The sequence below is a fragment of the Schistocerca piceifrons genome, chromosome 1, assembly GCF_021461385.2.
Source record: "Schistocerca piceifrons isolate TAMUIC-IGC-003096 chromosome 1, iqSchPice1.1, whole genome shotgun sequence".
NCBI classification, from domain to species: domain Eukaryota; kingdom Metazoa; phylum Arthropoda; class Insecta; order Orthoptera; family Acrididae; genus Schistocerca; species Schistocerca piceifrons.
Window position 1 is genome coordinate 1,046,309,595 of NC_060138.1, and position 26,513 is coordinate 1,046,336,107.

The 26,513-nt window shown below is 40.4% G+C and overlaps 1 protein-coding gene across 1 annotated transcript in view; it reads right to left on the minus strand.

Moving 5' to 3' along the window:
- Window positions 1-5,460, minus strand: part of LOC124796431 (somatostatin receptor type 2-like) — a 715,939-nt gene extending 710,479 nt beyond the window's left edge. Inside the window, exon 1 of the mRNA XM_047260622.1 lies at window positions 5,365-5,460. The gene's annotated coding sequence lies outside the window, so the exon portion shown is untranslated. The remainder of the gene's footprint in view (window positions 1-5,364) is intronic.
- Between the last annotated feature and the right edge of the window lie 21,053 nt (window positions 5,461-26,513).

Genomic DNA, 26,513 nt, shown 5'->3' on the forward strand with positions numbered 1-26,513 from the left:
TTGAAGACTGCTGCCGTGTGCATAAGGCGGATGACAGCAGGTGTTCCCTTGGCCGTCCGCTGCGCCACACATATAAATACAGCCCGAAAGGCAAGACTAAGCTTCACTTTGCACTCAGCCACCGTAAGATGCGCGTCAGTTAAACGCAGGAGCGCGCGCTGCCTCGAATGACGTCATAGACAGGCTGTTACAAAACGCTTATTTTCAGTCATAGTACACAGTGAACTCGCGAGGACTCTACACCGTCCTGGATCGCTTAGATTTACCAAAAGTAACTGTTAGTGTGCCGCTCGTGATGTTAACAAATCCGCGTGGCAAGTGGTGATAGTTATTTTCCGCTTTTGTGGCGAGCAATTATTTTGATTATCTGTAGTCAGGGCGAAAGACAATTGGCACGAACTTACCACAGAAGTCCCCTCTGAACGGTTTACTTTGCTGTTTAGGATAGAAAGATTTACTGTCAATATGAACATAATGAACATCACAAAGTTGTGCGTGTGAAGCTTTACCAAATATATGTAACAATTACAACTATAAATCTTAATTTATAATCATTGTCCTGATCCCGCTTAGCAAATAGAGAATAGAAACATTTCTTTCAGTGGGCTGGACAAGAATGTGGACCTGGAGACTGGGAGCTACGGTCAGTACGTTTTGCATCGGTTTCTGGCTGACCACAAAAATAGTTACCAGGCTCTCGTAAAAGACGGCGAACAATATTCAACAAATAGTTGCAACAATTCCAATGACTAATGATTATTATTATTACCAATTCCCTCCAATTATTACAATTATCATCTACCCGCCACCCCACAACGTATTGCATCGTTACTGGTAATGGTGTAGCGAAAGGTGCCTGATGTCACAACCGCAACTTCAGCAGATGAAGCATCAAAATAGAATCTCCCAGTAACATTCAAACGAAATTCGACCAGAAAGTTGAGAAAAGCTTGAAAGCTATTATGTCGACCGCAAACGGCCCTGAAACAAGGATATAACGGAAAGAACACTAGTATTATTACTCTACAAATGGCAAAGGATACACTGCGATATCTTAACGGAGATGTGAGGAATCTGTCAGGAAGACCGGGTGTCGCATCGAAGGCACTGCTGAGCATGAGATAGTATACGAATATTAGGGAAATTTGTGAGATCAATATCATTTTCTGCTGAGCTTCACCTGTGGGTCGTGTTGTTAAACAAGAGTGATGGAGAATTTTGTACTTTATATTTCTTGGAAATATTCCGTCGCTGTAAAATAATGTTAATCGTCCGTCGCTGTAAAATAATGTTAATCGTCAGCTAACGCGTACTTTGTCGATGTCTCCGCTACGAAGTCGCCTCATTTTCCAACGGAAGGGCAGAATTTTATAATTGAAAGACTTCATAACTATAATATTGCGCAACGATATAGCCGGATCTTCTGATAACTCTATATATTTAAAATTAACAATAGCAAACTTTTTCGTTGATCGTAGGTCATAGAAAAGTCACGTATGTTTACCAGTCAGAATAAGAACCATACAAATTCGCATCGGACAAAAAAACAAGAGCGAATTTGTGGAACTTGATGTGTCACTGAGCTAGTATTTCTGAATTTCAACCGTTGATTATAGTCAGACCCAGTTGTATTGTTGTACGTTCCTTCTAACGTTTCAACTAGGTTAGTGCATGGTAACAATCAAAAACTGGATAAGATCTCTGCCTGTAACGAATCGTCTACAGCAAAATTCTTGTAACAACAGACACAACGCAGTAAACACTCTAAAACGTCGTGACTAATTCGTTAATAGCAAATAACCCTTTCGAAGAAAAGGTAATGCAAAACCACACATTCGCAGCAGCGAAAGACATTGTAAAGTGATGAAGACAGTGAGAAGGTATCGCCCCGTTGCCAGCGTCTGTTTTCCCTCGTAGCCGATATACACGCTTCGTAACGAGACTGTGGCCAGTGGCCAAATAGCGTAGCGCCAGTTACTCCCGTTCGGAGACGGGTGTTGTTTTGTTGCTTGTACTCGCAACAGTAGTGAAAATCCGTTTGTGCAGCAACGGAATCTTTAACTGTTTTGGTTACATTTCAGCCGTCCCGCTCCACGAGTTCAGTTAATGATGTAAGTTCTCGAGAGCATACGCAATTCATTTTACGCAATAAAAATATAATGTTCAGTAGTTTCGTTATAAACAACGTTCTTATCAGTTGGAATTTCGTTTGAAATACGTTTAGTATTGCAACCATCATTAGTCGTTAGTCGCACCACATTTCCACACACAGAGACATGCAAGGCAGCGGCAGCAACAGTTTACCCCCGAAGAAGGAGATGATGTCCCACGACTGACTTGGCATTGTTCTCAGAATCTCCTACACAACGATTTTGTTCGCCACTACTATCACATTGATGCTGCAATCTACGTACTAATTTGATAGTGCCGCAAGACAACAGTGGTATTGAAAATTAGTGATCAGTGCCTAGACAGCGTTTAAAATAAGCGCGCAGAACTAGCCTGTAGTCATGCACTCAATAAGGTGATAAAAAAATTGAAAATTTAATGACTTTAGAAAGGCTATTTTTACTAGCCCGTAAAATAACTTTTACGGTAACCGTCCGAAAGGCTTGTTAATTTCGGACTACTGACGACTTTTCTTCAAGACTTATGTTCATCGAGAAGAAGGGAAAACATTTCTTTATGACCTCCGGAGATTCTTGATGGTAGGTTTGTAAGTAGGCTGTTTAGGTTTTGATGTTGGCAATGCCACGTAGCGCTCTGTATGAAAATCACTGACTGTGCTATTGTAGTGTTGGGCAGTTGGATGTGAATGGCGCGTAGCGTTGTGCAGTTGGAGGTGAGCTGCCAGCGTTGGTGGATGTGGGGAGAGAGAAGCCAGAGTTTTGAGATGTTAATATGAGCAGACGAGCTGGACGTGTGTCCGGCAGAAAAACGAAATTTGCCAAACTGGACGTCACAAATTATACATATATATTATGACTTTTGAACACTATTAAAGTAAATACATTGTTTGTTCTCTATCAAAATCTTTGATTTGCTAACTATATGCCTATCAGTAGTTAGTGCCTTCAGTAGTTAGAGTCTTTTATTTAGCTGGCAGTATTGGCGCTCGCTGTATTGCAGTAGTTCGAGTAACGAAGATTTTTGTGGGGGAAGTGATTCATGAAAGGTATTGGTTATTGTTAGTCAGGGCCATTCTTTTGTAGGGATTATTGAAAGTCAGAGTGCGTTGCGCTAAAAATATTGTGTGTCAGTTTAGTGATGATCAGAATAAGTAAAGAGAGAAATGTCTGAGTACGTTCAGTTTTGCTCAGCTGATTGAAAATCAAGTAACGTAGAGGTTTTCCAGCACTGTCATTCATAAGTTATTCTAAGGGGACGTTTCAGGTTAATGTACGTAATTAAAGAAAACCGTCTCCAGCCAAACGTCTCGCACGTCAAAATGAAGTCACGTACTACGATAAAAGTAATAACTTTTGAACAGTGTAACTGGAAGTTTTCTTCCGATGCAGTCGAAAAGCGTTGAATTGCTGAGAGATGATGTTAAGCAATTTTAACGCTCAAAGCTTCGATACTCCTGAGTTGCCTCCGTTGTGGGTTGAATATCGCGAACACTAAAAATATATATTGGATAGAGGTGGTTTATTAGTACTAAACACTTTGTTGATATACTTATTGGACAAATTCAAAAGCCGTACATGATATATGAGCAATTAGTTTTGACATTTCTTGCGTTTAGTTCTGCGAACACGTAGTAGTTTCCTTCCTTTGATCACTTGGGCGTCTGTTACAAGGACGTGGTTGGCACTGTACAGGAAAGCAAACGCCAGTGCGGCGATTGCGCGGTTAAGATACGTTGCTCCATAAGTCACTGCTCCAACACCAGATTTTCTATAGATACGTTGTGTCCGGTCTTCTCTACGCCCAATATCAAATTCTAAAATTTTGGCTCCATCAGAATATCGCCTCACTTCATAAAAATTTTGGCTCCATCAGAATATGGCCTCACTTCATATACAGCGTGGCTAGTCATCTGCGAGTTCGACATCCAAGCGTTTTTCACGTAACTGTTACGTACGTTTCCCTAATGCTTCAGAAAGGAAACGATAGGCATACGTTAATGACGGAAAATTTGTCTAACTTCTCATTTATAGACTTTACTGCTGTTGGACGTTATTGTTTATCTGTCCAGGACGCATTCCATATGATTAGATTCATTTATCAGTTGGATTACGTTTAAGTAATGTCAAGACTGACTGTTTAATTCATCATAATCGTTGTTTTTCGAATGCTTGGAACTGTCATTAATGATTGAAATAATGAAGCACTACACGAGTGACGTTTTCTCACGCGTTTATCAGTTGCATTATGTTTAAGTAATGTTAAGATTGACAATTTAATTCATCATAATCGTTTTTTTTCGAATGCTTTGAACTGTCACTAATGATTGAAATAATGAAACACTACACGAGTTACTTTTTCTCACGCATATCACGATGAGTTTCGGGATTTATTCACCTTTTTCAAATTCGGCTATTTACATTGGTGTTGTCTATGTTGACCCGCAATCGTGAAACATAAATGTTGGAATCTTTCTGACGTTAATGTCAGAAAATACGAAGGAAACATCATTTTCTAACATTAGCGTCTAAAAACTTCTAAGAGTCATAGAACATATTGTTTCTATTGCAGTAAAACTATTGAAACTAGATTTCAGGGCAAGAGTAGCAGAACAACACACAAACGTGTACATCACGTCCAATCTCAAGGTAAATAATTGAAAATGATTATAAATTCCTGAAATGCGTCGTGTTATGTTTGAGAAAAGTCACTGATGCAGCGTTTTATTACTTAAGTCATTATGATAGATTGGGCATGTAGTTTTCCGCACAACCTGTGGCACTGTCTTATTATGATCGCCACCTGCTTTTACGATACGTATTTTCATTATGTATTTGAGATTCTATACGCTGACATTACTACTGTTCCCATAATTTCGAAAAACTGTAATACGTAACCCAAATACGTAGAGGCAGTCTGTGAGCACTGACAAATAGTGCCACACGTTACCGAGACAATTGCAATCACAGACCATCTATGTTACGTTAATTTAAATGTATCCACCTGATGACAGAGGTATAATTCAAATGCGCAACGGAAAGATAAATGCGACGGATTATAATTATTAGTATATTTAAATCGATATTCGTAAGAGTCGTGTCAGACTTGATCCTAATTTGAATTGTTCCCATTGAAAGCACGTGATGTTTAATGCTTTACTGGCTACATTTCTTCGCAGTAACAGAGCAGCCCCTGCTTATGGGTGTTGCAGAGCTGCGGTGTTCTCGGAGGTGTTACCTGTGGATACGGCGCGGGGACTTCACGACGCCGCCGGTGGTCGCAGAGCGGACGGCAGAAGCGGCAAAAGCTGCGACCGCCTCGCACCTGGCCGAGCCGCCGACTGCCGCCGTCGCGCTCGCAGCTACCGGTCCGCGATCCACAGGCGCCGCCGGGCGCCAACGCGGCTCTCGCGCCGACCGCGCCGCGCATGCGCGGATCAGCCGGCAAGTGGGGGGGCGTGGCGGACCGCCACCTCCCGCGAGACGGCACACCGAGTCGGACCGGCCAGGTGGTGCAAGCGCGGAACGGCTGCTGCCGGCATACGCCAGCGCCCGCGCGCCTCGACCGCGGGGGCGAACGGCACCTCCGCGAAGTTAATGTCTCTCAGGCTAGCAGTGAAGATTGTTTTGTCCTCATTGCTGCAATGAAGGGTCTTCAAGTCATTCCAAGGGTGAGATATACCGTATTTACTCGAATCTAAGCCGCACTTTTTTCCGGTTTTTGTAATCCGAAAAACCGCCTGCGGCTTAGAATCGAGTGCAAAGTAAGCGGAAGTTCTGAAAAATGTTGGTAGGTGCCGCCACAACTAACTTCTGATGTCGAATATACAGGGTGTTACAAAAAGTAGTAAGTCGTATTATTGTAACAGAGCTATGAAACCGTCCGATTGTCGCGCCACTCACTCACACACCCATTGTCAGAACAGCGTAGTAGTTGATGTTTTGTCAGACAAACTGCAATAGTTTTTTCTCATATTACGAGTAGTGGTATTATAGCTGCAGTACTGTGAAACGCAATGCCGAAACGTGCCTGCAAGTTCAGTGACTGTTATTTCAAGGAATGGAATTTCATTAAGAAAGGTCGTTTTGATTACGAAGCAGAGTGTTCCGTATGTAACTGTTTTATTAGTGTAAGTCATGGTGGACGTTCCGACAACAGTTGACCACATCAGGTCAAAGAAACACATTAACAGAGACAGTGCACCAAGCTGCAGTAAAACTCAACAAAATTATTTTGTGAAACATCAGTCAAGTGAAGAGACGAAAGTTCGAGCAGCCGAGCTTACGCTAGCCTGCCACACAGTAAAACATCACCAAACTTATAGATCTAGTGATTGTACTAATACGCTTAACAGCATTATGTTTGATGATTCTTCCACTGCAAAAAAGTTTAGTTCAGCAAGAACTAAAGCGTCAGCCTTAGTGAAAGGAGTTATTGCTCCCCAGAGTGTAAAGGAAAGCCTTGAATACATCAAAAAGTCTTCTTTCTATGAGATATCCACTGATGCCAGCAATCATAAGGCCACTAAAATATTTCCGTTTGTTGTTCAGTTTTTCGATATTAATCAGGGAATTCAGACCAAACTTTTGAAGGTGAGTTCCCTACCTAATGAAACATCTGACGAAATTTCAAGATTTTGTATGAATACTATCGAAATGTTTGATCTTGAGAAAAATAATGTGTGGCATTTTGTGGAGACAACACCAACACAAACTTTGGTGGTTTAAAAAGACACGGCAAATGCAACGTATTTACCAAATTAAAGGCAAAATTGCATGAAAACATTGAAGGCATAGGGTGCCCTGCACATGTTTTACACAGTAGCGTGCAGACATCTGCTGGCAGTTTAAGCTGCGATGTTGAAACTATCGTCATGAAGGTATATTCACACTTTTACACATATACTGTTAGAACAGAGAGGCTTAAGGAGTTCTGTGATTATGTGGGAACTGAATATATGAATGTAATGTGTCACTCGAACACTCGCTGTTTATCACTGTTTCCAGCAGTTGAAAGAGGAATCCGCCTGTTTGAACCGTTAAAAGATTTGTTCCTAAATGAAGACAAAGCCCCCAAAATATTGGTTCAGTTTTTCAGTAACCCTTTAAGTGAAGCCTACTTATTGTTCATTCACAGTCAGCTTAGCACTTTGCAGCATGGGATAAAGAAAATCGAGGGAAACACGAAAAATGTAATAGAGGTAAATGATATTTTGAAAAATACTCTGGAAACTGTTACTAAGAGGAGAGAACAGCAGTTCATTTCTTTTAATCTTAAATCTGTCCATAAAAGAGCAGAAGTATCAGAAGCAGCGGAAAGGAGTTTTAGAGAAGAAATTAACACGTTTTATGACACTTGTGTAGAATATCTCAGCAAGTGGTGCGCCTCATATTTACCCTCATCGCCGGTGTTTGATTGAATGTTACCGAAGAGAGTGCCAAAATGGGAAGTGTTGAAGAGACAGTTTCTTATTTGAAGAGTAAAGAGATTGAAATCGATGATTCCATTCTCTTTGATCAGTTCGGCATACTGACAAATTTTGTTGAAGAAAGTAATCACAAGTGGAATGGTGAAAATACACCATTGGAATGGCATGAGAAGTGGGTGAGTTTTTTTAAAACCTGTGACTGTCTTCAGTATTACTCTGAGTTGGTAATAATTGCAAGGTATTTATTTGCAATCCCAGCCCATAATGTCAAGGTGGAAAGAATATTTTCGTTCATGAATATCCAGTGGACTGATGAAAGAAACTCTCTTGAAGCAATCCTGCAGATCCTGTACAACTACAAAAATGGATTGCGCCGAGTTTTATCACTGTGTCTCAAAGAACAAAGACATGATCAAGAAGGCTGGAGGCAGTGAAAAATACCCTTTTCTCCAAGGACAGTCAATTCCATCTACAAGTGCTCAGTAATATTAAAGCTCATGTTAATATTAATTGATTAAATGTTGAATGGTTGTAAAATTTTGTAAAATCGTAATACATTTCTTTATTACTGTATATGTTTATTAAATGTCATTAGTTATACAGATAATCTAGATTATATCAATATTTTGTATCCTCTTATTAGCTATAGTAATCGGGTTAACAAAATGTATCAACAAAACATTAATATTTAAAATTAAGAAACCTGGGTGCATGTGGAATGAGGTGTCCATTGGCACCCGGGTTTTTTTTTTTTTTTTTTTTTTTAATGGACTTGTAGTCCGGGGTGAATGTGTCCCGGTTTTCACCGAAAATAATTTGGTCACCCTACTCTAGACATCTGGCCGGCGCGCGTACACGATGGCGCCGAAAATGGTACTCTCTACTGCGAGAGCGTTAACACCACACTTCCGCACACTACAAGCGCTGGAACACGTCTCCCCCTCTCCCCGCACGCTCTGCGCAACAACTCCCAACCCAAAGATTTTACAACGCACAAGCACTGCTATTATCGTTGCTAGTCGATGCAAATAACAATTCCTTTGTCCTTTTCCCAGAGCGTATAAGTTTCACAGTAAAACACAAATAAATACAATGAAACGTCAACAGACTTCTACCTAAATGCACACATACAGCGAAGCAACGTCCTTACTTATTAAAAGAAAGCATTTAAATTACAAATATTTACATACTATTCAGAAAAAAGTTATATATGGGTAGCAGGTGCCATGCATCCTGCATTTTCGGTGTTACAAGTGGAAGCTTAAAATCTACACGTACCTTATTACAGTACTGCATTGAGGTAAAAATGTTCTCTTTTTAAGCAGGACGAGAAAAGTCATAAAGTGATTTTGCTTAGCAGACGACAGGTTTGATTTTGACGCTATGATCCGCGATTTCCTAACCCGCAAAATGTCTATTTGGGTAGACGCAGTTCTTTGTTCGATGTACTGAAGGCTTCTAAGGAATCCAGTTTTAGCATTTGTGTGTGGTAGTCGAGGAGTAGGTTCGTTGTCGTCATCATCTTTCTCGTTCTCAGGGGCTGTTCGCGTTAGAGCGTCAATGACTTTGTCGTCAGTGAAGTCAGCGTCAGCTGTACTGGTGCATTTATTCACGTCACTGGACTCAACCTTCGGTTGTAAAGACAGTCTCACTTGTTGACGTTCAGTTAGTAACATAATTTAGTTATACAGACTTTAATAAGTAAGAAGAACACTGTCACTAATTAATAAAACAAATACGCCCACAATAACACTTCTTGGTCGAGTTAGTAACAAGTTTTTTCATACTACAGTAATCGAAGTACCACACATACCAGCGGGCAACTGCCCACTGATCCACAAGGCAGACGGCGAGTCTTCGACAAGTCCAGTCTTGACTGTAGCAGTGGCCCTCTTGGGTAAACAAACACCGGAAACGAGATGGTCTGACTAAGCGGAGGGTTGGACCACCCGACATCGGATTAGCGACGTTCTACCGTAGCATTAACCCTAGCAATTCCAACATATTTTCCAAAACGTATATTACGAACAATGGAGGGGGGATACTTCTTGTCCACCCTAAAAAAATTAAAGAGAGCAAGATTCGCAAAATGTTAAATTGCGTTAAGAACATACTATTTAAAGAGGTGCGGATGTGAAAGTGGAGTTCTGAACCTGAAAATGATCTCTAGCACATCCTTAGCAAAACCAACGCACTGCAATATACGAATTACCAACGGGGGGGGGGGGGGGGGGATGGAGAGAGGCGGGGGAGGGGAGACGGGGGCTACTTTATGACCACCACCAAAAAATTTTAAAATATAAATTTCGTTAATTATCGTTGACTTTTACTCACAACGTACTTTTTAAAGAGATGTTTGGTGTGTAAATAGCGCATTAAACTTGAAAATATTGATTGTGGCATGCATTGTGAACCGTCACATCTGCTACTAAGACTTCAGTTTTTGGTCGCACACAGCTTTATAGTATGGGCAGCCATACCCGTTGAAATTCATGGTAAACTGAATTTCAACAAATCGCAATCGTTTGTTCAGTTAAGATTTATCAGCGACAGGATTCGCTGCGTCAAAGTAGCATATTGATGTCTTTCTACATAGGAAAGGAAGCATCCTCGTAATCTATATATTAAAAAATTAAGGAAGGACAACCAGTAAAGGTCAATATAAATAAATCTACTTGCGGTACTGTAACATAGATAAGGATACGGAGACGTTAATTTCATGTAATGGTATATTTGGACATGCTGTTGATGGTAGGCAGTTCTCGGTTCTTACTAGTTTTTGGTAAAAGTCTTAAACAAAGCTTATAACATTATAAGGTATTTAATATGTTTGGTCCTTCATATACATTCAGTTTGCACATGGATGCACATGCAGATCAAACAGTTTCACTAACATCTTGCTTCTCGATTTTTAATCTTGCCTAATTTTATGCTTCTGGAGCTTTTTATTTTTAAATTTCCTTTACTTTACGTCTATGGTCACTAATTTTTTGTCATCAGACTACCGGTTTCGGTCTATAATGACCACCTTCAGATCTGCAGCAAAATGTGGGAAAAATATATACTAACAGATTGTCTACAGCTTAAAACAATAAAATAGACCACAATGAGTGTATTGGTGCGTTTTAAGTTTCATAAAAACATGTCCTAATATACTGGAGCCATAGTAGCGTCCTCAAATGTTAAGCAAAATCAGCAGCAGCATCGTCAAATATATATAAATAACAGCATATGCAAGAGTCATCTTGTCAGCAGCAGTACTATTCAAAACAGACTGCCGTACAGTAGCCACAAAACGTTTGTGTTGCTAGTTCACCAGATGCTATACAAAACAGAGGCATTTAGCGATTAAAGAAGAACATTGCCAAACAAAGCAAAGTACTCAGTGGGCACCAAATTTCTCTGCCAATTAAGCACTTCTGTTGGTTCTTTCTTCTTCGCTTTATAAATTTCAAGCTCCTCTAACAAATTAAGAGCACGGCCATTTTCCACCCTGTGGAGAACACGCATACTATTCTCAATGTTCCCTACAGAACGCTCAATTTCAGATAAACGCTGTTCCAGAGCAGTTTTGTTCCATGTATGTGATTGTTCTTCAAACGTTAATTGAAAAGAGCGGCCGGTTTGACCGATATAATATTTGTCACAGCTACTGCAATCAATCCTGTATGCTCCAGGGCCATCAAATTTGTCGTACGTCCTTTCCAGTTTATATTTTACTCGCAGTTTTAGGGTGTTGTTTACCTGAAAGCCACATCTGACAACAAATTTCCTAAAACATTTTTCTATTTCCAGGTACAGTTTGCCGTTGCTGGTTTCATTTTCTGTGTGAGTGTGTGTGAGCCTGCTGTTTGTTACACGTTTCTTCAGCCTACTCTAGGGACGCGTGACATCATTTACAGAACAGCCGTTACTTAGCGCAATGTGCTTTAAAATGCTGAGTTGTTTACGTATTCCGTTTCCGGTCAAAGGTAGACGAAGGAGGAGATGAATCATGGAGATGAAGAAGGCCTTTTTGTATCGGGGAGGATGGCGTGAACCGGAGTTGATGATACTATCTGTACAAGTAGGTTTTCTAAGACTCGAAAACTTACGTTTGTTGTCAACTTTCCTAATATTAAAGTGAAGCAAGTTAATGGAGCTCTACTTTTTCAACTCCAGTAGTAAAAGTTATTTTTGGGTCTATGCTACCTATTGCCTGGGAAATTGCGTTGACCTCACTGATGTCACCTTCTATCAGTAATAGAACAAGTAGGTTTTCTAAGAATCGAAAATTTACGTTTGTTGTCAACTTTCCTAATATTAAAGCCAAGGAGGTTAATGGAGCTCTCTTTTTCAATTCCAGTAGTAAAAGTTATTTTTGGGTCTATGCTACATATTGCCTGGAAAATGCGTTGACCTCACTGGTATCGCCTTCTATCAGTAATAAAATATCGTCGACATGCCGTTTATAATAAATCGTTTTATCTTTCAGCTGCGGAAACTTGGAAAAAATTTACATTCTGAATCGTTCAAAAAATATTCAAATGTGTGTGAAATCTTATGGGACTTAGCTGCTAAAGTCATCAGTCCCTAAGCTTACACACTACTTAACCTAAATTATCCTAAGAACAAACACACACACCCATGCCCGAGGGAGGACTCGAACTAACGCCAGAACCAGCCGCACAGTCCATGCATAACTGCAGGGCCTTAGACCGCTAAATCGTTCACAAAAATATCTTCTAAAGTACCAGCTAGACTATTACCCATCCCAAGCCCATCTTTTTGATAGTATATTTTGTCACTGAAGGTAAAAAGAACTGTAAGCTGAAACAAATTCTAGAAATTCAATTAGTTCTGTACACTCTGCAGTACCAATCTTGTTATGGGATAGGAGAGATTACGTCTAATAATGTCAATAGTTTCTTTAACTGGGACATTACTGTAGAGGTCTTATACATCCAAGGATGCTAATGTCACATTATTTGGTACATTTCTATCCTTGATTGCATTTTCTAGCTCCGAACTGTTTTTGATCCCAGAATAATTATCGAACGTGTAAACTGATTTAAATGTTGTTAAGAAGCTTATTTAATTTATAGCTTGGTGATGACTTATTGTTAACAATCGGACGTACCGGATTTCCATCTTTGTGAACCTTGAGATCTAAGCTGAGGAAGTTCGAATTCATCATTTTAAGCGATTTCCTTTCATATACGTTAAGAATAAACTGGGGGCTATCAATTTTTCTCCGCAAACCAGTCTGAAACTTCTCAGTTGGGTCTTTGTGCATTTCTGTAATATCGTTTTCTGCAAAAAAACTCTTCCGTTTTCCTAAACCAGTCATCTTCGTACATAAGAACTGCCGTATTCCCCTTGTCAGCTCGAATGACCATTGCTTTCCACTTCTCCAAATTGGTATTGAGACCCTTTAAAATACAGCTCTCGTGATTCACGGCATTACTAGAACCATTTTGAACAGATAAAGCTTTATTGACCTTAACAGCTGTGTCCGCAATTTCTAATTTCGTCATCCCAGCCGCTTCGCATGCCATTTTAGTTTCAACTATTACTCGCTTAATATTTGCCTTACTAACATGTGGAGTGATGTTATGTTGTAAACCTCTATTCAGCAAAATATCGCTATTCAATACAATACTTCTTAAGTTAGCTACCCTGTCATTGAAGCGATGTTGCCCAATGCCGTCCTTACTTTTTACAATATTTACATTCTGAGGTTTGATCAATTTAGGCAATTTTTTGCTGTGCCTCTTTTCAATTTTCTCGACATTATTCCTAACTCTGTTAGTAATCTCTTGCCACACAAATCGAAACTGGGTACAAGAAAGTTCGTTACTTAGTTGCAAGAGTAGTTCGAAAGCTTCTCTACTTATCAAGTCTTTATGTTGCTTTCTGTAGAGTAACGGGGCTGGTAATGAGTTACGGTTCTCAGACAAACGCTACAGCGATATATCTTACTTATGCTTCTTGTATTACATTTTAACCACATTCATACGTTAACTACGGTTCTTGTTACCACAGCGTCTCATCCCCTGCACTATTCGCTACAATGCTCTGTTGCTTATTATTTGTTGACGACTTCGCGTCTTCATGGGGATGGATTATGTGGCAACGAACTTTTGCGGGCGTCTCCGTATCCGTAGCTTTGTTACACTACTGTTAGTCATTTTATTCAGATTCAGTTTTATTGGTTGTCCTTAATCAATTTTTAATACATAGATTACATGGATACTGTCTTTGCTATGTAGAACAACCGGAAGATGCTGGTTAAACGCGGCGAAACCGGTCCTCAATAAATATTAACTTAACCAGTGTTTTCGGTTTATACAAGTTCAGTTTACCTTAAATTTTTGGATTAAGTTTAACTGAAAAATTTAAAACATTTATCGAATATAGTAGAAGACTTTAATTATAACAATAAGCATTTTTTTCTAAATTCTAAAATGTAAATTAACTGACTAGGTTTCCCTCCCAACTGGTATTGCGAGAGTTAATACGAGCCCCCACTAATAATGTAAAATGTGACTACATAGGCTTCCCCGGCGTATTTACTCGTGATATTCTTCTACGTTCTGCAGCCGGATCATACAGTACACAGTAATTTATAAAAATTCAAAATAACTTAGAATACCGAGGGAGGTGGCACATTGGGTAGCACACCGGGCTTGCATTCGGGAGGTCGACGGTTTAAAACCGCGTTGGGCCAACCCGATTTTTTTTCCCCCATGGTTTCTCTAAATCGCTTCAGGCAAATGCCGGAATGGTTCCTTTGAAAGGGCAATGCTGATTTCCTTCCTCATCCGTCTCTAATCCTATGAGACCAATGACCTCGCCGCTTGCGCCCCTCCCCCATATCAACCAACCAATAACTCATAATGTTTCAGCGGCCCATCTGGCCGCCATCTCCAGGTAAGAAAACTGTTGTTTCGAGATACGCAAACAGCATTCTCACTTGAAGATTCCGGCCAGATCGACAGCGGAAATATTATGGACAGTTAATCGCATGAAGCGGCTACGGACCCGACAAGAACACCGATAGTGAAGAATCCGACAATCCTTGCTAGACATTTGCGATCTTTGAATGTCCAGGATTGCATATCCAATAGTCTAGGTACTTGTTGATTGACAGCGGAAATATTATGAACAGTTAATCGGATGAAGCGGCTACGGACCCGACAAGAATACCAATAGTGCAGAATCCCACAATCCTTGGGAGACATTTGCGATCTTTGGATGTCCAGGACTGCATGTCCATTACTCTAGGTACTTGTTGATCGAGGTGTTTTTATTTTTACAAATAACTAACAAAAAATTTGCATCATCGACAGAACTAGTGTGACGCACTGAATTATGAATACTGTATCATGCTGAAATTTGCGATCTGTAGCTAGCAAAGCGTCTGCATTTCGCACCTTTTGATGTAGTACCAGAACTGACCGCAGATGTCCACGTTTAGCTCAGCTTGTTCCTCTTGCTCTGGTATCCTATGATGTCACTCCTACGGCATGAAACAAGCCCGACGTCAATATTATGACGTGACTTACGAATCAAATTCAATTTCACATAAATTTAAGCTAGTCTGATAGTCAATTACATGGATAACAGGTAGCATCTGAATGTAATTCGGAGAACACAAAGTGCCGTTCTGTTCGCATGTAAATCATGTTTACAATATTTTGATTGATCCAGGTTGAAAGCGGAGGTACAGAAACTTACAAAATCAAATATCACTAGCAAAATGCTGAAGTAAAATTCATATTGAATGTTATTGTTTGATTACAGGATTACGAAACTGAAATCTGATTTCGTAAGGGCAAAGTATTTCGAGATTCATCTACGTAGCTTCACCGATGTTTTAATTAATTAATAGTGATTAAAACATATTTAAAATTAAACTGGTTATCAAGATCGAGATATTTTAACCCCGTATTTCGACTGAAACTCGGTAAATGTTTCAAAACGCATTTTCTAAAAAAATTAAAATTAATTGAGCAGTGCTGTCTTATCAAGCTTTCCTGGATTACGTGAAAGTGATCTTCCACTACCCACTCCCACATCACAAAACTAATTACTTCGCTTCGAACAAGAGATAGTTCTGATATCCAGTACACGTTAGTAATGATAGGCATTATTTGAGAAAGAAACTAAATACCAGAACTTGAACCACACGAAGAAAATTAATAAAGTAAACAGTAGTGAAAAGGTCGATATGGAAATGGGACGCATAATTTCAAGCTCTTTTACGGAGCGGTTGATAGTGTGAGTTGTGTTACATTAGAACCTTTATTACGTGAAATTTTTGGTCATACTTCCTAGAAGAATTTTCATTTGAAGCAACTGATTGGATGTAGGTGGAGAGATATTAATCGATCTCAGACTGAAAAAATGGCGGAGAGTTCCATAGAATTTTATCACAAGTGTGTTCCATCTCTGTAGTGTGATCCTGGAAAGTGAGGAAAATATCCATTATCGGTACCCATTACGTCTTCATTTGACTCAAAAGTTTTAGTGATGAAGCTCCAGTTATTCGTGGTTAAAAACATCCAATTTACCTACTGCCATAGGACCCTTGCCAACATATACATTTTTTGCGATAAAAGATTTTATTTTTATTTTTAGGTACTTTTTCACCCAATTGGCTCACAAGACTTGCGTAATATTTGAACACTGAAGGCTGTGCTTCTTTCGGTCTAAATAACGGATATCACCGATTTACTAGTTGTTCCAGGAGGAATAGGATGTAACAGGAGCGATCATTCGAAGCAAAAAGCACTCCATCTTCAGGCCACGAGTGGCCTACCAGGACCATCCGACCGCCGAGTCATCCTCAGTGGAGGATGCGGATAGGTGGGGCGTGGGATCAGCACACCGCTCTCCCGGTCGTTGGGATGGTATTCTTGACCGAAGCCGCTACTATTCGTTCGAGTCATTCGAAGCAAAAAGATATGGTAAGCATAGGCTCTAAATTACGAACCTTGCGAGTTATTAGTATCAGCACTTTTTCATCTTCTATACACTGAAACAAATCTCTTCTACTGCAAGCTGTTTACTTTCCATATTTTGGGAGAGGGTGGTGTGGACCAAAGCAAGAAAATATTTTCTAGTAAACATGCACCCTAAATCGCATACATTAATAGGTACGAGCACGCTTTCAGCAGATATATTTCACTGTAGCGAAGATGGCCACTTGCTTAAAGATCTTAAAGCATGCAGCTCAGAGCCCATATTTACCGTAATTTTTTTCTTGTTTAGGTCCTTATTACCACCTCTCAAACAATTAAGAGCAAAGGCCTTACAGTAGAAGAGATCTGTTTTACACTATCTACGATGAAGTACTTCTCATATCTCTTCAGATTTGCGTTTTAGATCCCATGTTTACTAGATCTGTTTGCTTCGAATGATCGTTCCTCTCATACCCCTAAACACTGATCAATCCTCCAGGGACACCCTGTGTGATAAGGATCAGTGATCCTTAGGAACCAGGCTTTTCATTCCTACTAACACATTCCAAAATAATTAGTTTCTGCGTTCCTTTCCTGTTTTTCTTTTTTTTTTAAATCAACGAATTAACTCAAATTCCGTGACATCGCAATATCTAATTAACGTTACGAAGTATCAGATTAATATTATCAATAAACGGGTGAATAAGGAGCAGAGATATCTTACAGCAAATATTTTTGTAAATGGCGATGCTTCCACAGTGAATGTCAATTTGAATGAAATTTTTTGGGGCATGAGGCCGAGTTATTCTGATAGTGGATTTAGTTTCAAAATCATGCATCCTAATCCCATGAAGGAATTTGCTAAAATATTTTTATGATAATAGACGATTTGGCACAAGAAAATATATTTTAAATGGAACCTAGTATCTTTTATCCTGTGTTCACATTTTATGACAGGGACAGTGATCTCACGTAGAATCTGCTTGCTGCGAAATGTGTCGCCAAATTATCGGTGTGATGTCAAATACGATGACAAATCTTCGCACACCCGTCCTCGTGGTACTGAGTCTCTTTGTTTACTTTTTATCCAACGCTTCCCGCGCCACTACACCAACACCGTTACATTCGTTCATAGCGAATTTCATATCGCGACGATACCGTGACTACAAATAGGCGACCAATGTCGCACTGATAACAACACATTTTAGCCGTCAGTCACAGAGGGGCTGTGAATTCATTTAAATATTTGTCATGTATTCTGCAAAACAGCTGCAAATAGCGTTATTTTACTTTCATTCTCTCATCAACATTTATCTGTATACATAAAAAATGTAAATGTTCGTTTGTTCAAAATCGTGTATCCCCGAAAGTTCTTATCTTCGCACACACACACACACACACACACACACACACACACACATATATATATATATATATATATATATATATATATATATATATATATATATATATATATATATATATATAACAAAGCTTCCCTTATATATATACGTGTGTGTTAAAAATAGGTGTATAAAAACATACACATATATACGTGTGTGTTAAAAATAGGTTTATAAAAACATACACATACGCCAATGAAACGTTGTGTTAAAATTTCAAAGTACTGGATCAAAAACGTTCGGAGATTTACGATTAGGAACATTTACACTTTCTAGACAAATGCAAACGTAGACTTTCGTTTCTTCAAAATCTCAGATCTCCGAAAGTTATTGTCGAATCGCTTTGACAATTTGACACAACACTGCATTCGAACACTCACGTGTTTTTATATACCTACTGGAACGCCATTTGGTATATATGTTATATATATGCAATAAAATCGGAAACGTTATAAAAATGTAAATGTCGGTTTGTTCGAAATAGTTAATTTCCAAAGGTTCTTGACCGCTTGCTTTGAAATTTTGACAAAACGTTGAAATCTAATATGGGTGTGTTTTTAGGTAATAATTCTTTACTGTATGTATATTTTCAACACATACACAATATTGCGAAATGTTGTTAGCGAACAGGAAAGTTGCATTTATGGCTTACTGGTTAATGATTAGAATACTAACACAGAATCTGAATTCTCAGTAACAATTAACAAAGCTCATAGTCAGAGAAACGGCAAAGAGGAGACAGACAGAGAGATGGGAGGAAACTGATATAAAACTGTAAGGAGGAGATGGATAGAGAAACAGGGCAGAAAGAGACGGAGAGAGAGAAGGGAAGAGCAAAAGAAGGGTAGAGAAAGGGAGGAGGAGATGATGGACAGAGGGGGAGAGGGAGGGGGCAGCAGGGGAAGGGTAGAGAGGAGGGGAAATAGAAGACGAACAGAGAGAGAGCGAGGAGGTGATGGACAAAGACAGGGGGAACGATGAGGACATGGACAAAGAAAGGCGGGAGGGAGATGGATAGACAGGGGAGAGAAGGAGATTGTGACGTACATACAATTCCCGTGCATATTACAAATTTCCTTTAAGCAGAATGAGCCTCAGGAAAGCGTGGCCGGGTACAACTAGTAAAAAATATGAGATGTTCCACGTAACGTGGTCAAATCAAATTTTTAGTGAACATCTAGTTTAAGGACAGATAAGAGTGGAAGACCAAGACCAAAGTGCTCGGATTGAAAAGGGAGTAAGACAGGGACGTAGTATTTCGCCCCTTCTGTTCATTATACATATGAAGAAGGTGCAAAGACGGAAATAAAGGAAAGTTTCAAGATGGGGCTTAAAAACCATTGTGAGCGGATATTTATAAGTTTCGTTGATGACATTGCTATCCTGAGTGAAAATGAAGAAGAATTACAGGGTCAGTGAAGGGAATGAACAGTCTAATGAGTACAGAATATGGTTTGAGAGTAAATCGAAGAAAAACGAAAGAAATGAGAAGTAGCAGAAATGAGAACAGCGAGAAAATTAACACGAGAATTGGTGATCACGAATTAGATGAAGTCAAGGAATTGTACAGGTACTACCTAGGCAGTAAAATAACGATTGACGGACGGAGCAAGGAGGAGATAAAAAAAACAGATTAGCACTCACAGAAAGGATACTCCTGGCCAAGAGAAGTCTTACAAGTGTCAAAGATACTCCTTAATTTGAGGAAGAAATTTCTGAGAACGTACGTTTGGAGCATAACATTGTATTGTAGTGAAACATGGACAGTGGGAGCAGAAGGGAGTCGAAGAATGTGTTGCGCTGCAGGAGAATGTTGAAAATTCGATGTACTGACAAGATAAGGAATGAGGTGTTCCGCAAAATCGGCGAGGAAACGAATAGATGGAAAACACTGACAAGAAGAAGGGACAGGATGACAGGCCATGAGTTGACACATCTGGAAATAACTTCCGTGGTTCCAGATGGAGGCTGTACAGGAAGACAGTGATTGGAATGCATCCAGCAAATAAGTGAGGACGTAGGCTGCAAGTGCTACTCTGAGATGAAATGGTTGTCACAGGAGAGGAATTCGTGGTGGACCGTACCCAACCAGTCAGATGACTGGAGAGGAAAAAAAAAAACGCTCTGCAGCTGGTGGCACAGCTAGAAAGTCCTGCACTTCGGTGGGCATCTCTTCGTTAAGTGCTGCATCGATGCAACTGTATTTGGTCACGTCGGCAGTTACATGTGCCAGCACAAACCGGCTCCCCAACTGCGCGAATCGAAGCACCGGATTTTGTTGCCAGGATGTGGCTTCACTGCAGTGCGGCTGACTACAGTGCTCACTGGCTCATCATCTGCGGTTTTTGGTGCTGCTACTGGTATAAAGTCCAGTATTTTATGTAAATCACGTGGGAAATACAAGGTACGGATGTCGTGGTTGTTACCCGTTCACGTCGCGGCGCGAGGGGTTTATGCACGCCCTGTAGTCGGAAAGGCTGCCTTAGAGGACCCGGTCATGAGCGCATTTTCTATGGTTGACCATACCTAATTTGAAACAGATTTCTCAAAAACTATTTCAGATCAGAACAAATTTGAAAGGTCCATAAGTTTTCTTATCTACTTCAAAGTGTACTGCTTATATGACTGTAGTAGCACTGTTATTGCAGTTAAAAATTACGGAAAAGGTGGTGACCTAAAAATCAGCATATAAAAAATGTCTAAATATTAGTCACACTTTTTATTTGATTGCCATAGTGTTACAACTTTGTAATGAAACTTGTGTAATAAATATCTGTACCAATTTTTATAGACATAGACTATTAGTTTCAGAGAAAATTGTACCTAAAGCTAAAAATTTCATACTTTCGGAAAAAGGTATTTAAAGTTTTTGATAGCTTCTGTTCAACATACATTCAAAGTTAAAACTCGCCGGCTTCATGGTCATAATCTATATCTTACAGCTTAGGTTTGGAGGCTCTCTTTTGAATTCTAGCCTCTTTTGCCATTTGTAGGGTACTTTCTCAGCCTCCCGCACCTTCAGCTGGTCAACTGACTGTACAGCTCTGTTTATTTTTACTCCAGGTTCTATCCTCATGTCCACTCTCTTTATCTTCACTCCAGATTCTATCCTCATATCAACGTAAACTTTCGGCCTGCTGACTGACCCATCATTGAAACACAACACTGCCTCCAAGACACCAGTTTTTACTGTTTTGAGACCCACAAATACTGCTTTAGGTATTCGTTCCAGCACACACCGAAAATGAATTTTTCGTTGGAGATTTTGAGTTCTCGCAGAATTCTTGTAGTAAGCACGTTTTTGCCAGCTAATGACTTCGGCCCGTGGACCGTGCTTTCGAGCGTTGAGCTTGCCAAGTTTCTGACTCCATAGCATGGAATAGCGCATTGGGCAGTATTTATAAACATGCAGGGCAATATCTAGCATGTCAGATATTCTGAATGTGTGTATGAACGTTGACCATTGAGATGTCAGAACGTCACATTCACGCCATTGCTCTCCAGTACAAAGTCGCGAGGCGCCATATTGGCTTTCAGTGAAACCCATATATGTATATGCCGTTTCAGAGCACAGCAAATTGAGCATCTCTCGAAAATCCACCGTTGATTGTATTATCCGTTGTAAAAAAAAATGACGTGAAGTGTCGTGTTCAAGGTCAAAGAATTATTACAACTTGCGTAATACCAGAGTATGCCGTTAGTAGGCAAGGAACATTGAGGATCCGTGACAAACGCACTGTTCTTAGTACAATTTGTCTTAATTAAATTTCAGTTGGTAACATAGCTACGATTAAACCTTTTAGGAGACCTAAGATGTTACGATTAGTCATCTAACAGTCGTGGTAGGTTGAGCGCAGGTAGTAGCGTCACAGATTCGTAAGGAAAAATATGAAGTGTACGGTGGTTCCTGTTTCGTTACACCAAAAATACACTGCTGGCCATTAAAATTTCTACACCACAAAGATGACGTGCTACAGACGCGAAATTTAACCGACAGGAAGAAGATGCTGTGATATGCAAATGATTAGTTTTTCAGAGCATTCACACAAAGCTGGCGCCAGTGGCGACACCTACAACGTGCTGTCATGAGGAAAGTTTCCAACCGATTTCTCATACAGAAACAGCAATTGACCGGCGTTGCCTGGTGAAACGTTGTTGTGATGCCTCGTGTAACGAGGAGAAATGCGTACCATCACGTTTCCGACTTTGATAAAGGTCGGATTGTAGGCTATCGCGATTGCGGTTTGTCGTATCGTGACATTGCTGCTCGCGTTGGTCGAGATCCAATGACTGTTAGTAGAAAATGGAATCGGTGGGTTCAGGCGGGTAATACGGAACGCCGTGCTGGATCCCAACGGCTTCGTATCACTAGCAGTCGAGATGACAGGCATCTTATCCTCATGGCTGTAACGGATCGTGCAGCCACGTATCGATCCCTGAATCAACAGATGGGGACGTTTTCAAGACAACAACCATCTGCACGAACAGTTCGACGTTTGCAGCAGCATTGACTATCAGCTCGGAGACCATGGCTGCGGTTACCCTTGACGCTGCATCACAGAAAGGAGCGTCTGCGATAGTGTACTCAACGACGAACCTGGATGCACGAGTGGCAAAACGTCATACTTTCCGATGAATCCAGGTTCTGTTTACAGCATCATGATGGTCGCATCCGTGTTTGGCGACATCGCGGTGAACGCACATTGGAAGCGTCTATTCGTCATCACCATACTGGCGTATCACCCTGCGTGATGGTATGGGGTGCCATTGGTTACAAGTCTCGGTCACCTCTTGTTCGCATTGACGGCACTTTGAACAGTGGACGCTACATTTCAGATGTGTTGCGACCCGTGGCTCTACCCTTCATTCGATCCCTGCGAAATCATACATTTTAGTAGGATAATACACGACCGCATGTTGCAGGTCCTGTACGGGCCTTTCTGGATACAGAAAATGTTCGACTGCTGCCCTGGCCAGCACATCTCCAGATCTGTCACCAATTGAAAACGTCTGGTTAATTGTGACCGAGCAACTGGCTTGTCATAATATGCCAGTCACTACTCTTGATGATCTGTGGTACTGTTTTGAAGCTGCATGGGCAGCTGTACCTGTACACGCCATCCAAGGTCTGTTTGACTCAATGCCCAGGCGTATTAAGGCCGTTATTACGGCCAGATGTGGTTGTTCTGGGTACTGATTTCTGAGGATCCAAATTGCGTGAAAATGCAATCACATGTCTGTTCTAGTATAATATATTTGTCCAATGAATACCCGTTTATCATCCGGATTTCTTCTTGGTGTAGCAATTTTAATGGCCAGTAGTGTATTTCTTTTACTAAACTTCCCTTTTTTACTAGGCTCTGATACTTTATTATTAATTTCATTAAGTGTATACAAGAAACCAAGAGCGGCAACCATCACATACCGACACTTATTGGGATTACTTGTAACTACGGCAACCAGCCCCTTGACCACAACACCATATTAGAGGCCAAAATCACAGAAAAAGTTACGCAAAAGATAAGTCTCATAATTGAGGATTTTACGAACAGTGTAAAGATTATGATAAGGGAAGAAACTGCGGGTACGAGAGAAAAGACGCCTTAGCCTCAGAAAATATCCAACACCACGAAGAGGGAGACCGAAACAACTACAACACGAGACATGACACAACACCAAGGAACGGGAACGAATGCAAACGAAGAACACTGGACTGAAGTTTCTCATAGAAGAAAGAGAAGACCAATTAAGCAACATGAGACTCTGACTGGTTCTGGACCACGAGACGCAAATCTATAAGCTCCAGATAAGACGGCCTGGCTTTATGTAGGACGGACTCAATAAAACAATTCCTCAATAAGAAAGGAATCAAAGAAAACGTGAAATGTGGAGAACTGGCAAACAACAATCATATGAAATCCTTTAAAGCAGGCATCCCCTTTCACAACTTAGAACTGGCGAATAAAGCTGAATTCTGGCCAGCAGGAATCACTATCAGACGCTTTCGTTTCCCCCCCTTTTTGTTCGAGAAAACGAATGGGTGTCTCTTCCATAAGACAAAAGGACGCCGCCCAAAGAAATGCAAAGAAGTAGGAGCAGTAGGAATCTTAAAAAAAGATCGTCCTGTGGGATATAGAAGGTCTAAAAAGTGCAATGAACACAGCTCCAACAGACTTTATACTGGGATATGACGTAGCAGTCTTAACTGGGATATGACGTAGCAGCCTTACCAGAAACATTTTTAACCGACAACTGGCAACACCCAGGAAATTTTGCTGCACTCATCTCCATGCAAAACAAGGCGACAGAGGAAGACACAGTGGAGGAATAACTGTCCTCATAATACGGGAATTAACACCAATAACTGCAACTATCAAACAGGAACATACACTCCTGACAGAAACGAAGCACATTACAATTATATCAGCATACCTCCAACCGAACAAAACACCCATTGATATAATAGATGCAAAAGGCCAGCTGATCACTCAGACTAAACATAATAAACCACTAACTATTGCTGGAGACTTAAACTGCAGAATGGATATTGTGAACGCTCGTGTTTGTTTTTGCCCAAAAACGTTCGTCCACAAGAGGGGCATATATGATGTATCATGCAGCGTAACTTGCTGTGACAGTGCGAGAGAGAGACAAAGATATTGTTTATTACTCTGTGGCGGTCAGCGCTCACATAATTATTCTTAGGATATAGTTTTTGTTTGTTCTGGTTAAGAGTAATTTTGAGTAGAGGAGAGCCATTCTTGTGATGTAAAAAAATCGACGCCATTGCGAGTTTTTGATTCACATTGTAAAATATAAGTGCATATGGAATGAAATCAGTTAATAGAACAATAAAATATTGTTCATTTCAAGAAGGTACGTCTTATTATACACCCAGCGATGTACTGCTATTGTGATTTACTAATAAACACCAGTTGAGAACAGTTCCGACGGGAGCGTTCAGTTCTAGTGAAATAGTTCGATGTTTTCTTCGGAAAAGAAGTCACTTCATGGATCATTCAAATCCACAATAGTAACTGGACATTTCTCAGAACTGAAAGCAATCTGATTGCTATGCAACAGACCCCCAAAGAATATTTCTCCGTATTTTGGTTACCACTTTCAGCTCAACACGGTATCTGCAGCATCTGGAGCAGATTTCTACAACAGCGGAAGCGTGTAATCGCCATCAGTTTCACACACCGCCCTGTGTACGCTGTATGTATTTACCCACAACAGTGAACATACAGTTACTCACACAAATAGAAAGACAATACTAGGTGGTGTGGGGAAACATTTCAGTATAATGGCCCTGTAGAGCTAAACAGTAATTAGCCTAGTAAGAAAAGGAGTCGTTATAAAGCTGATCACTCAGAGTAAACATAATAAACCACTAACTATTGCTGGAGACTTAAACTGCAGAATGGATATACAAAACTACAAAGCAATAGTAACAGTGGAAAAATTGCAGGAAGAAGGCTTTATCCTATCCAATCCCAACATACCTACATATATTTCCCACAATGGCAAATGTACAATAGACATCGCATTCATAAGGGGGCCAATCAGAGGTAATATATCACCTCTCTGGACTGCAGACCACACACCACTTCGGAAACATATCCCTCTGGAAATAAATATCCAAGGAGCATGGCGAAAAACGCAAGAAGAAGCAATTTCGAGAACAATAAACGTAGGGGAAAGTGGAAGCAAAAGCAGATGAAATAAAACGAATCGAAAAGCTAATACACAATGCGCGACTAGAGGTAGCAACAGAAGCGTTAGAAAAACTCCTAAGACAAGCTGCCAATCCCAGGTACAAAAGAAGAACGAAAAAATAGTTCGACACAGAGTGTTACAGTCTAAGAACAGATGTACCTGAAAGCCTGCATCAACAAAACAATGTGCAGAGAACCATATACTCTTCAGGACTTAGGCCGGAAAACGAAATATCTATAAGAAAACTCTAAAGGTGGAGAAGAGAACATTCTGGGCAAGAGAAGGAAAGAAACTAGTGGAGGAAGCCTCAGAACATCCATATATTGCCCGCATCTCGTGGTCGTGCGGTAGCGTTCTCGCTTCCCACGCCCGGGTTCCCGGGTTCGATTCCCGGCGGGGTCAGGGATTTTCTCTGCCTCGTGATGGCTGGGTGTTGTGTGCTGTCCTTAGGTTAGTTAGGTTTAATTAGTTCTAAGTTCTAGGCGACTGATGACCTCAGCAGTTGAGTCGCATAATGCTCAGAGCCATTTCCATTTCCATCCATATATTACCCTACGTTCCAGAAAAAGACCTGAAACACATTACATCGATATGAAAATATTGGAGACGCACTTCGACAATATACTGAACAAGGAAGGACTAATAGAAAGACCAGAGGACAAAGAGGATGCAATGCCACAAACAATTGTGGAATGGGTCCCACTGACAACAGAAGAGATCAAAGATGCCACTAACAGCACCAAGAACAAAAAAAGCTGCAGGCCCTGACAGACTTTATAGCGAATATTTAAAAGACACTGTCCAAATACTGAAGCCAATGTGGACAAAACTCTATAGTAAGTGCACAGAAAAAGCCTACATTCCAGAACAGTGGAGACAGTCAATAGTAAA